This window comes from Echinops telfairi, unplaced genomic scaffold (genome assembly GCF_000313985.2).
Source record: "Echinops telfairi isolate 266 unplaced genomic scaffold, ASM31398v2 ScPeMD7_7467;HRSCAF=8505_1, whole genome shotgun sequence".
Classification (NCBI taxonomy): domain Eukaryota; kingdom Metazoa; phylum Chordata; class Mammalia; order Afrosoricida; family Tenrecidae; genus Echinops; species Echinops telfairi.
In genome coordinates this window covers 11,306,258-11,317,272 of record NW_022111368.1, presented here as the reverse complement: position 1 = coordinate 11,317,272, position 11,015 = coordinate 11,306,258, and positions in this window count along the sequence as shown.

Here is an 11,015-nt window from a genome sequence, read left to right as displayed (position 1 = left end):
ATATACTGTATATATATTACTGTATATACTTGAGTATAAGATGACCCGAATATCAGCCAAGGCACCTAATTTTACCACCAAAACTGCATAAAAATGTGCTGAAAAACTCAGCTTATACACCAGTATCTACGGCATCCACAAAGTAAAGTTCATACATTCATAGGGAGAAGGGGACAGAGGGGAGAGAGGAATAAATCATTTGGGCATTTCCATCCTATTCATGGAACTCGGGCCTCCACGAGAACAGAGTGGTGAGACCTGGCTGCCCTTCCGAGTCCTCTGTGTGGACTCAGCCCCTGGGGGCACAGCGCCGTGCACAACTATGAACCGTACAGGTCAGTGGTTGGGACCCACCCAAGGGCACCTCAGAGCACAGGCTGGAGACCTGCTTCTGACACATCACAGTCCTGAAGACCCTACTGTATGTCTTTCTACTGGGCAGCACTGGGACCACTAAGAGTCGGAAGCCACTCGGTAGCGACTGTGTCAGGTATTTTTTGTTCCCGTCAGACTCAACCCCTCAGTGCAAACAAAAGGCAGCCTTCCGTGCGAATCTCATGCTTTCAGGACTCGTGGTTTTAGAGTAAAGTGTCCCCGACACATACGCTAACCACTAGCCAGGGCTCAAGGGGCTAACCACTAGCCAGGGCTCAAGGGAGGCAACTACGATCTACAGCTCGGTGGAGGGGGGCAGGCATATTTTGCTGTGATTGGGCATTGCAGCTGAGAGCATTCTGCCTGAGCATGGGTTTAGCGCATGGGTTCCCCACCTTATTGAACCGACCGCCCTTCTTTTCAGAAAAACAGAAAAATTACTCAGTGCCCCCCTGACAATGAAAACTTTCACACTATGCCCAGTAAAAAGTCAAAGATTCCAACTCAGAGTGACCCTACAGGAGAGGGTAGAACGGGCCTTTGTGTTGCCAAGATTGTCTAACTCAGGGGTCCTCAAACTGTTTAAACAGGGGGGCCAGTTCACTGTCCCTCAGACCCGCTGGAGGGCCGGACCATAGTTTAAAAAAAAACAACAAACTGTGAACAAATTCCTATGCACACTGCACATATCTTATTTTGAAGTAAAAAAACAAACGGGGCAAAAACACCCGGCGGGCCGCATAAATGTCCTCGGCAGGCCACATGTGGCCGGCGGGCCGTAGTTCGAGGACGCCTGGTCTAACTCTTTATGGGAGTAGAACGTCTCCTCTTTCTATGGAGGAGCCAGGGGTTTTGAACTACTGACCTTGCTGCTAGCAGCCCAGCACATAACCTACTGTGCCACCAAGGTTCCTACTATAGGCCACAACCCAGGATAAAGTGTGTCTGCATTGGCAGCCCCCCCAACCCCCAGCAGGTATTTCAGCACCCCTCAGGGGGGTGATATCCCCACTCTGGGAAATACTGGTCCCATGACTATTCCCGGAAGAGCTGGTTTTTATGTTTTTCTGCGAGTTCCAGTTCACTTCCTCCTTTAAGGGTCTTTACAGTACAGCAACCCTAGTTCCTGAGTTCTCCCGGTCTTCTGAGAAGTCCTGTCTGCCACGGGCTCCAGCCCCCTCTGGCAGCCATGCTCTCTGCTCAAGTCAGACCATCTCCTCCCACCTGAGCCTCTACCGATGGTCGTATTTCCCAAACACACGAGGCTAGTAACCTCCCCAATTCCTCAACAGTCTGCCTGCTTGGGGTTTAGTCATGTCAGCACCGACCCTGGACAAAGGAATCACAGTGCACAATACCGTCCTGTCAAAAGGAAGGCTGGTTCGCTCCTGGACAGGGGACTGTGGAGGGGCGATCTCCTCGGGCCCTGTTGCTGGACTCAGTCCAGCACACGGGGACCTGAGAGTGGTAGTGTGGAACAGCCCTCCATCGGGTTTTCGGTCTACCAGGCCTTTCCTCTGCGGTGCCTCTGGTTGGGCTGGAACCTGGAATCTTTCCATTAGCAGCTGAACATTTTATCTAGTGGTACCACGCAGGGACTCCAGCAAGATACTTACTACACTCTTTTTCATGCCGATGTAGCAACCACGCAGGGCAGCAGACTCTCCCTGCTTCTGCCAATGCTGTCAGCTCTTTTCTCCCACCAAGCTGCCCTTCGGTTCTGGGAGAGGTCAAGTGACTTGCCTGGCATCACAGAGCTGGCAAGTGCCACAGCCGGGCTCCGAGGGGGGGTTTTCCAGCTCCAAAGTTGCACTGTGAATGAGGGAAGACCCTCAGGGTGGGGGTGCTTTTATCACCTTCTTGAATAGAATCCACCTTCCTGGCACTCTTTCATTAGTTCACTTGCCTCCAACCCGCCTTGTGTGAGCCACAGATTCCAGCTTTCAAATGCGTTTACATAATTTAAACTGTTTCCTCATTGCTTTTAACAACCTACTAACCTGGCAGGCTTCTACGACATTCAAAGGTGCTTTTTGTTTTCAACACAATGATCCTTTGGTTGTTGCTAAGTGGCAGAAAACCTAGGCTTAAAGTTTGGAAAGAACTGAGGCTTATAGAGAGAGGCAGCAATGGTAGCTCCAGCTCCCAAGTGCCTCTGTGTGTCCACTACTATTCTAAGCTCTTTCGTGTACAATGTACATTAGCTCATACCCACTCTCCCCTCCAGACTACCTTTGGGGGCAAGCCATATTATTCTGACAATTATTACTTAATCATCCTTATCAGTAAGATGGGACGTGTTGTGGAGAGTGCAGTGTTGTATAAATGCAAGGCTCTATATCTGTGGGAGGGAATTTAGCACTCCCAAGGCAAATTACATACCAATGACACATCTCATGTTTCCACAGCTTTCAAGACGTCTTCCCCAGTCATTAAAATCATCATCAGAAATCATGCCAGACGGACATCTCATCTCAGAGAAGATGGGATCCAGCCAACAGAGGAATCCATGTTCCTCCCCACATTCCTGCACATTAGAATCAAGGCATCATCTCCTGACACAGGAGACTCAATCAGTCCCACCCCTGACCTTGGGTGACTGCTGGCTTCAGGAGTCACTGAGATTTCCCTGGAAAGCTAACTACGATGTCAACAGAAGGGGGGTCTTCAAGGAAATTGCACAGTGCATCACTTACTAAGGGGCAATAATCAACACGGCTCAATGATTTTCCTTCCAATTTGCATTTATAATGTAGACCTTCCTATACCAATTTATCTCGAGGCTTGATCCACCTGCAGTTTGGATTCAGTTGGTTGGTCCTGGTAAAATCTGACCTCTGAAGTTCAGACCAACACTTGCCAATCAAGGGACACATGCGTGCTTGCTTTTGGCAACTGATGGTATAACTTGGAGTCAAAAGGAAGTTCTGGGGCCGAAGCCTCATACGGGCCTCAAGTTTCCCTAAGTCCTCAGAGGAGACCTAACACAGCGGCCTCGGGAAAGATATCTCCCTTCCTTGACACAAGAAAACAAACGCAGCCTCCTCCATGGTGCACGACCCAACCACAGAACCAGCAAAACGGCCGCCCCCAGCAAAGAATCCTGAGGGGGCTCAGATACACGTCCTGTACGTGTCCTGCCCTGTGAGAGCAGCTTAGGAAACCAGCACCCTCACTCACCCTCAGCAACTGCAAGCAGCCAGGAGCACCACTCCGAGTAAATGTAGTAGCTTTTCATCTCGGCCACTGAAATTCGGATGGGCTGTGTGTCTCCCATGGTGGGTGTATCAGCCACCAGAGGGGCAAGACACATGCTCTTCCTGGGGGTTCACTTCTGCGACTCTCTCATGGTTACCCATTAGCTTTCTGCCACTGAACTTTACTCCCTAGAATCTTCACCAGGGACCAGTAGATGTCTTACTTTCATTTCACCCATTTACCGGAGTGAAGCATTAAAAGGCAATCACACTCCCTCAGGCTAACATCTCCTACGCTCCACCCTGCGTATTTACACACGAGGCTCCAGGTGGACTTACTGGGAGTGACTTACGGAAAGAGGGGCAGGGCTGAGCTGTGTTCAGCTTCTGCGCAAGGCAGAAAGGACACATCAGCGGACGGAGACCTCCCTTCTCGGTGAGCAGCAGGGAGGGGGGCACCCCACCCTCTCCAGCACCACTCTTTGGTCACCCGCTTCTTCCTTTGGTGCAAATCACAACGCTTTATGGACGACCGACACTTTTCAGGAACACATGGAAGTCGAGGCTGTATTTGCTTACAGGAAGGTGGACGACGCCGAGTTGAAACGACCTGTAAGCCAGGTGGCATGCGGGCAGCACCGGTGCACCTGGGGCTGGTGGGCGTCAGAGTAGAACGGAGCTCCAGGCACTGCCAATGGAAGAACTTCCGGAAGCAGATCACCAGGCTTTTCTTCTGAGGTGCTTCTAGGTCAACTGAGCCTCCAACCTTTCAGTTCACAGCCAAGTGCATTAACCCTTTGCATCATCCAGGGGCCCCACAGAGATGAAAGAGTCTCTCCTAAGTCTGCACCTCTCTTCTCCCGTTGTAGCTTTTCATCCAAGATCAGTTTGTCTCTGGGGGATACAAGGAATTATAAGCCCACCCACTGCATGCTTCCATACAGGTATCCTTTTCCATAGCCAGAGAGATGGCAAATGTCTGAATCACCCCCTCCTACCACCCAGGCCACCTGGCCCTTCCCCTCCCCACTATACAGTCTCCCGTGCATGGGATGGATCATGAGGAAGGCTTTTCTTTCGCTGTGTGCTCAGCAATCTAGGTAATGCAGAGTCTATCGATGCAAGCCTGCAGGTGTCCTGCTTTCCATGATGTCAGGACCTGATGATGCTCAGACATCACTGCTCCTGGGGAAGGGGCAGACCGAACACCCAGGGCCTGGATGGGTAAGCAGATGCTCACTCACAATGACCATGTAGGGTGGGTGCCCACAATCCCTTATGTCTCAAATAAGCCTGAAAAATAGGAAGTTAGGGGAAGGAGCCTAGAAGCAATAACTTCAGCCAAGTCCTCTTGTTTGCTGTGACTTAGGCATTGGTCTGCCAACCACAAGGTCAGTGGTTCAAACCTACCAGCTGCTCCTTAGGAGAAAGATGAGGCTGTCTGCTCCTGTAAGGATTTACAGCCTAAGAAACTGTGTGTAGAGCCACTGCGAGTTGTAATCAACTCAATGGCAGTGTTTTTATTTTATTTTTAAGGCCACTGAACTTCTTCTCCCCCCCAAAATTAGACTAGAGCCCGTAAGAAAATATCTGAGTATTTGTATTCTGAATAAACACACTTTGATAATAGAACAACAACCTGTCCTCTTGCAGTTTACAAGTCTCACCAGCCCTTATTTGGGTTGTTTTAAAAGACTGAAGAGAGTAACAGAGGAAGCACAAACTTTCCAAATTTCTTTTATATCTGAGGGTGAGTCAAAAAACATCCCCACTAGGGTTCCAGTTCATACAGAGTACATTTAGCTCTGTGCCATCAGCGGCTGGATCAGACTAGTTCTCTCCAGAGCAGTTTGGTTAGGCTGCCTTCACACTGGCTTCCGAGAGGATCTGCGGGCCGGTTAAACACGAGCAGAGAGGTCAGTCCGGAAGGTTAGGGGGCCTACCGTGGGGGACTCCGAAGGGAAACTTTGATGGATTTTCTCCAAGGACACAGGAAGATTACGGGGGTCCTTATGAAGAAATTTCAAGGGGAACGGGGTAAGAAAAAGGCCACTGAGGATTCCCACCCCCCCATCTTGACAATGCACTTGCTCATTTTTCAAGGGCTGTCCCAGGTGAGCTCCACGGTGCTGACCTTACTCCATCCACCCTGCAATCCTGCTGTTGCACCTTCAGACTTCTTGTTCCCAAAGCTCAGAGAACATTCAGAGAGGTACACGATTTGAGTCCTTCAACGGTGCCCAAACTGCTGTTTAGACGTGGTGTAAATCGAAGAATGCAGAATTCTTCACGAGAGAGTTAGTGTGGCAGTTACACAATTTTATGCCAACTTGATAAAAGAATGAAGGGGTGGAGTCTAGCCTATCAATCCGGTCACAGCCTGATTGACCCCACCTTGTGGGCATGGCCTTCTCACGAGAATTCTGGGAACTTCTTCTTCTTCCCTGGAGGTGGGACACACTCTCTCTCTCTGCTTTGTCTTCCTGCTAACAAGCCACATGGAGCCACACTGATGGCAGCCAGAGCCCTAGAGATGCTTCCACCACCACTGGATCCACAAGACTGTCTACCCACTGGCCTGTGATCTTCCTGCATTCAGCATCATTGCATGCGTTGTGTGAGTCTCAAGAGGAATTTCTAGACTGGTATCGGACACATGGGCTAACATCAGACTTATGGGCTTGATCTGGACTGGGCTGGGATGTTTCCTCAATATACAATTACTCTGTGATATAAAGCTCTCTCTTACATACATGAGTGACTCTGGATTTGTTTCTCTTGTCCGCCCGGACTAAGGCAGTTAGAGCGACGGAAATACTGCCTTCAGAAGTATATTGCTCTAGGACAGTGGTTCTCAACCTTCCTAATGCCGCAACCCTTTAACACAGTTCCTCATGTTGTGGTGACCCCCCCAACCATAAAATTATTTTCGTTGCTACTTCATAACTGTAATTTTGCTACTGTTATGAATCAGGCGACCCCTGTGAAAGGGTTGTTCGATCCCCAAAGGGGTCACGACCCACAGTTTGAGAACTGCTACTCTAGATGGAGGTATGTCAAGAAACCACAGTTTCATATTTTGATATACTTGTTTAATAAAGGTTTCTATGATTCTGCAGCAATACTTTTTTCTTCTAACTTGCCCTTATATTTTGCTTATTAAAACTTTTGGGGGAAAGTGAAAAATCAAACTTGGAAATGTTAAAGCAAGACCTAAGGTATCCCATTAAAACCACGACAAAGTTCCAACCTGCTACTTGCTGGTTCAAACTTAGAACCACCTTCAGAATCACTCACTCACTGCCACCAAGTTGATGCTGATCTATCGTGACCCTTTAGGACAGAGCAAAGCTGCCTTTTGAGGTTTCTGAGATGGTAAGTAAATCTGTATGAGAGCAGAAAGCCTTGTCTTCCTCCCACGGAACAGTTTCAAACTGCCCACCTTGCAGTTAGCAGCCCAGCTTGTCGGTAACCCAGGAGCCACCGGGGCTCCCTGTGGGAACAAAGATGGGCTGCTCCTCAGGCATCTTCCCCTCTGGCCATGGCAGAGACACGGTGGCCTCTTTCTGGGACGTGCAAAGGCCTCTCCGAGTTCGCGGCAGATCACCAGTGCCACAGCCTGTGTGGTGACAGTGGCACACGAGGCCTTATTTATCAAGCGCGCGTGTTAAGATCTAACCAGTGCTGACTGCAACCCCATGCTCACTGGGCAAGTCAAATCCCAACATTCAGCACCAAGAGCTCTCCTAGGGTAGGTGGAGTGTCCAAAGCACAGCGCTTGAACCGTATTGCTATCGTGGCCTACTTCAGAAAGGGTGGTCCCAAGTAGGGCAGACGGTTAAGCTTCAACTACTAACTAAAAGGTTGCTAGTTCGAATCTAACCATGGGCATCTGGGCAGCCAGGCCTACTGACCTACTAGCAAAAGATCATGGCCTTACAAGTCCTCAGAGCCATTCACCTCTGCCCACAGGGGCCACCAGGAATGGAACTGACTCCGTGGAAACTACCAAGATCACCACCACGTTGGAAGGGGCCTCACTGACATGTAGTGCTGTCTTTGCAACCTTTTCAGGTGGCTGATGAGGGATCTATCTACCTAATCAACATCTGTTTTCTGTAGGAAAGACAAGGATTCCAAAGACGCCTTCTACTGAGTAGTCTAAGGTTTCCAGTTAACGGGCTAAGGGATTCGTTCCTCATCGCTTTCTTCCGAGCAGAACCTTTTTCTTTCCAGACCCACTTGGTTGTGCTCAGACCTTTTCTTGTGCTTTTGGCGTCGGCTGCCGTGCTCGGTGGCCGTCATCAACTCACTCGATAGGCCTACGGTTCCTTGATCTGCTCCTTTAGTTCCGGTTCTGCTTCCCTTTTTCTGTGCATGTCTGGAAAGCGTTGGACTCTGCAAGGACATTTCTAATGTGCGTCCACAAAGAGAATGCCTAGGTGACAAGGAGAGCAACTGGGTTTCCCAGGGAGCCCTGGGGCCTACGAAGTACACGGTCTTCAGCGTGAAGCCACCAGTCAGGCCATGCGAGACAGACGAGGCTTTCTACTTCCACGAAGAGTGACGGTCTCAGGAACCCAGGGGGTAGCTCCCCAGGCCCTCTGCGGGTAGCGATGAGGGGCTGTGCGTTAGAGGTTACTGGGAGACACCTGGAGCAGGAAACAAGCTGCTTCCCTTCAGCGCCCATGCGCACGGTAGAGGGTGCTTTCTGAAAGTGCTGCGGTTTCAGGTGGGCCAGTGTCCTGGGTGGCATTCCAGCGATCACCGTATCCCTAGCTTCCGTGCCACAAACGAGGGCATCTGTTTCTGGCGATCCCAGTGGCATCAGCTTGAAACGCACTCTTCTTCCCGTGATAGACATTGTTGCGAGAGAGAAAACCCCTCTTCTACTTGCAGTGTGAAGTGTGAGTCTTTCCTGGGTCCCTAGTCTGACACCACATGTTCCGGTGCTCACCCTGAGATGAAGGGGGAAAGGATCTGGCCGCCGCTGCCTGGAAGAAACGCAGAGAGCAGCCTGACGCAGACACGCTATCCGGCCGGGCGGTGCGAGGAAGGAACCAGGAAGCCTTTCTTTGCAGTCCAGTGGAAAGTAGAGGCCTCGAGAGCTTCTTGTTTACTGCTGTCAGGGTTTGGCTCTGACTCAGGGCAACCGCGTGCACACTGGAGTAAAAAACTGCCCTGTCGTACATCGCCCCCGTGGTGTGGTCGGTTGGAGATTAGAGCATTGCGATTTCTAGGGACATCGCTGCTAAGTTTTGAAAGTGGAATGCCAGGCCTTCTCTTCCTCGTCCAGTTTAGTCTGGAAGCTCCATTGAAACCTGTTCAGTATCACAGGAGCACGCAACCTTCTGCTAATAACAAAGGGAGACTGCCCAGGAGGTGCCCAGACCTCTCTAAGAGGAAGGCAATAATTCTATCACTCTATCACTGAACCACCGTCATCGCCATCAACAGCTTCTTAGGGAGCAAGAACAAGGCAAGCAGAAGCAAGCTAAGAAGCGAGGGCATGGCTCCAGTCGCCCCGGCAGACAGGCACGGGCTGCCAGGCTAGGCAATGCAGGCAGGTCAAGATGGCCCCACCGTATCACATTTACCCAGGGCCATGTGTGGTAGAACACGCCCAAGTCCCTATCATCCGCTTTACATCCTGATTGCCAACAGAGAGCGCAAATGAGATCAAATGAGAGCAGAAGCCTTCTAATGGGAGCTGTAAACGAGAAGCCACGCGTGTCAGATGGCATGGTTGTTACTCTTTATCTCCAGCTGATGGTCAAACAGCTTCACACGTTTCAGGGAGCCAGACCCACGGGCCTTTCAGGTACTCCGGCTTTCAAGTTCTCACAGCTATCATCTTACAAAGCTTGCTTTCCCGGCACCCCCCACCCACCTGCCCGTTGGGTACATAAAAGGCAGCCTTTGACACTCGCCGCACCCCCAAAGGGTCTGTTTTGTTTGACCAAAGATAGATTCACTAGGCTCTTTCTGAAATGTTTAGCTCAGGATCCAGGTTTGAAATTGATGCTACTGAAAGTATGTCCATGCAAGCACACAGTCGAAGTCACTTTACTTTAAAAAAAAAGAAAAATCACTCACCGGCTAGAACTGACTAGCAACAAGCACAAGAGTTCCTCTCCGGCAGACCGCTTGCTGTTGCTCGTTGCTGTCAAGTGGATTGGCTCTTGATGACCCCCTGGGGAGAAGGGGGAGCCGTACTCCCCAGCCGTTTCAAGGCTGCGATCTTTTGGAAGCAGATCACCAGGTCTTACCGCCAAGGAGCTCTGGACGGGTTTGGGGTGTCAACCATGAGGTTAGCTGTTGTGAGCTCAGTCCTTTGCGTTACCAGGGACTCTAATGGAAGCAACACAGTAGAAGACGGAGAGCCACAGCGGGCCATTCCTTCACAGCAAACCCTGCACTCACTGGGCCCTTCATCTATGATGAATCCTAAAATTCACGTAGATCTTATGATCCCAACACCCCCGCTGAAAAACAGTAAGCCGCATACCTGACACACCCAGTGATCACAGCAGTCAAGTTTGCCCACTACTTCACTGACAGGCTCGTGCTCAGGTCTCCCAGGACTTGTTGACCCAATGCAACAGAAGGTAACCCAACGCTTACATTCTCTACATTCTCTGGCAAGGACTAACCAGTGCTGTCACACTGTTGTCTGTTTCCTGGGCTTTAGTGACATGACCCACATGTCATCCACAGTTCTTCAACTTCCTTGACTGTCCTTTCTGTCCACTCTGGGCTTCACGTGGTGATTCTAAAGACTCTACCCTTGAAGCTCTTCTTGTCTCTTTACAATGCCTGGGCCCATCTTGTCTTTTCTCGTAGTGTGGTGGCTGGGCGGGTGCACTGGACCCATATGATGGGATTAGCTCCTCTTGCCATGAAGGTGGGTAAAAAGTGAGCCACTCAGACACAGAATGAGAATCTCAGAACGAACAAAGTCATGAGCGGGGTGCATCCCAGACCGCTGTGTGGAGAAGTGGTGGGGTGCATCCCAAATCCCTGTGTGGAGAAGGGTGGGGGCTGCGGCAGTGACTGCAACAGAGGTGCCAGAGGCCGAGCACCGAGACCGTGAGACAGAGTGGTGGGCTCCTGAGCCCGTGGAACCATGGAGAACGTAAAGCGGATGCCTTGGGCAGAAGGCTGACTTGCAGAGTGGGGCATTTATCAGCACTGGAAGAGCTTTCTAACTCTAGCTCAACCAGGGCAGAGGCCAAGGGACCAGATGGCTGAGAAACCAAGGACCAGAGAGAGACAGTCCTGCCAGTGTGGCTGAGAAGAGGCGCTGCAGACAAAGAACTGTATCCTTAATATTTTGTAACCTTAATGAGCCCCATCCTCATGAATATTGTCTGTGAGTTCTGTGTGACCAGTGCAATGGATTATTAAACCCGGCAGAAACGGCCACTTGGGCAGAGCATGTGC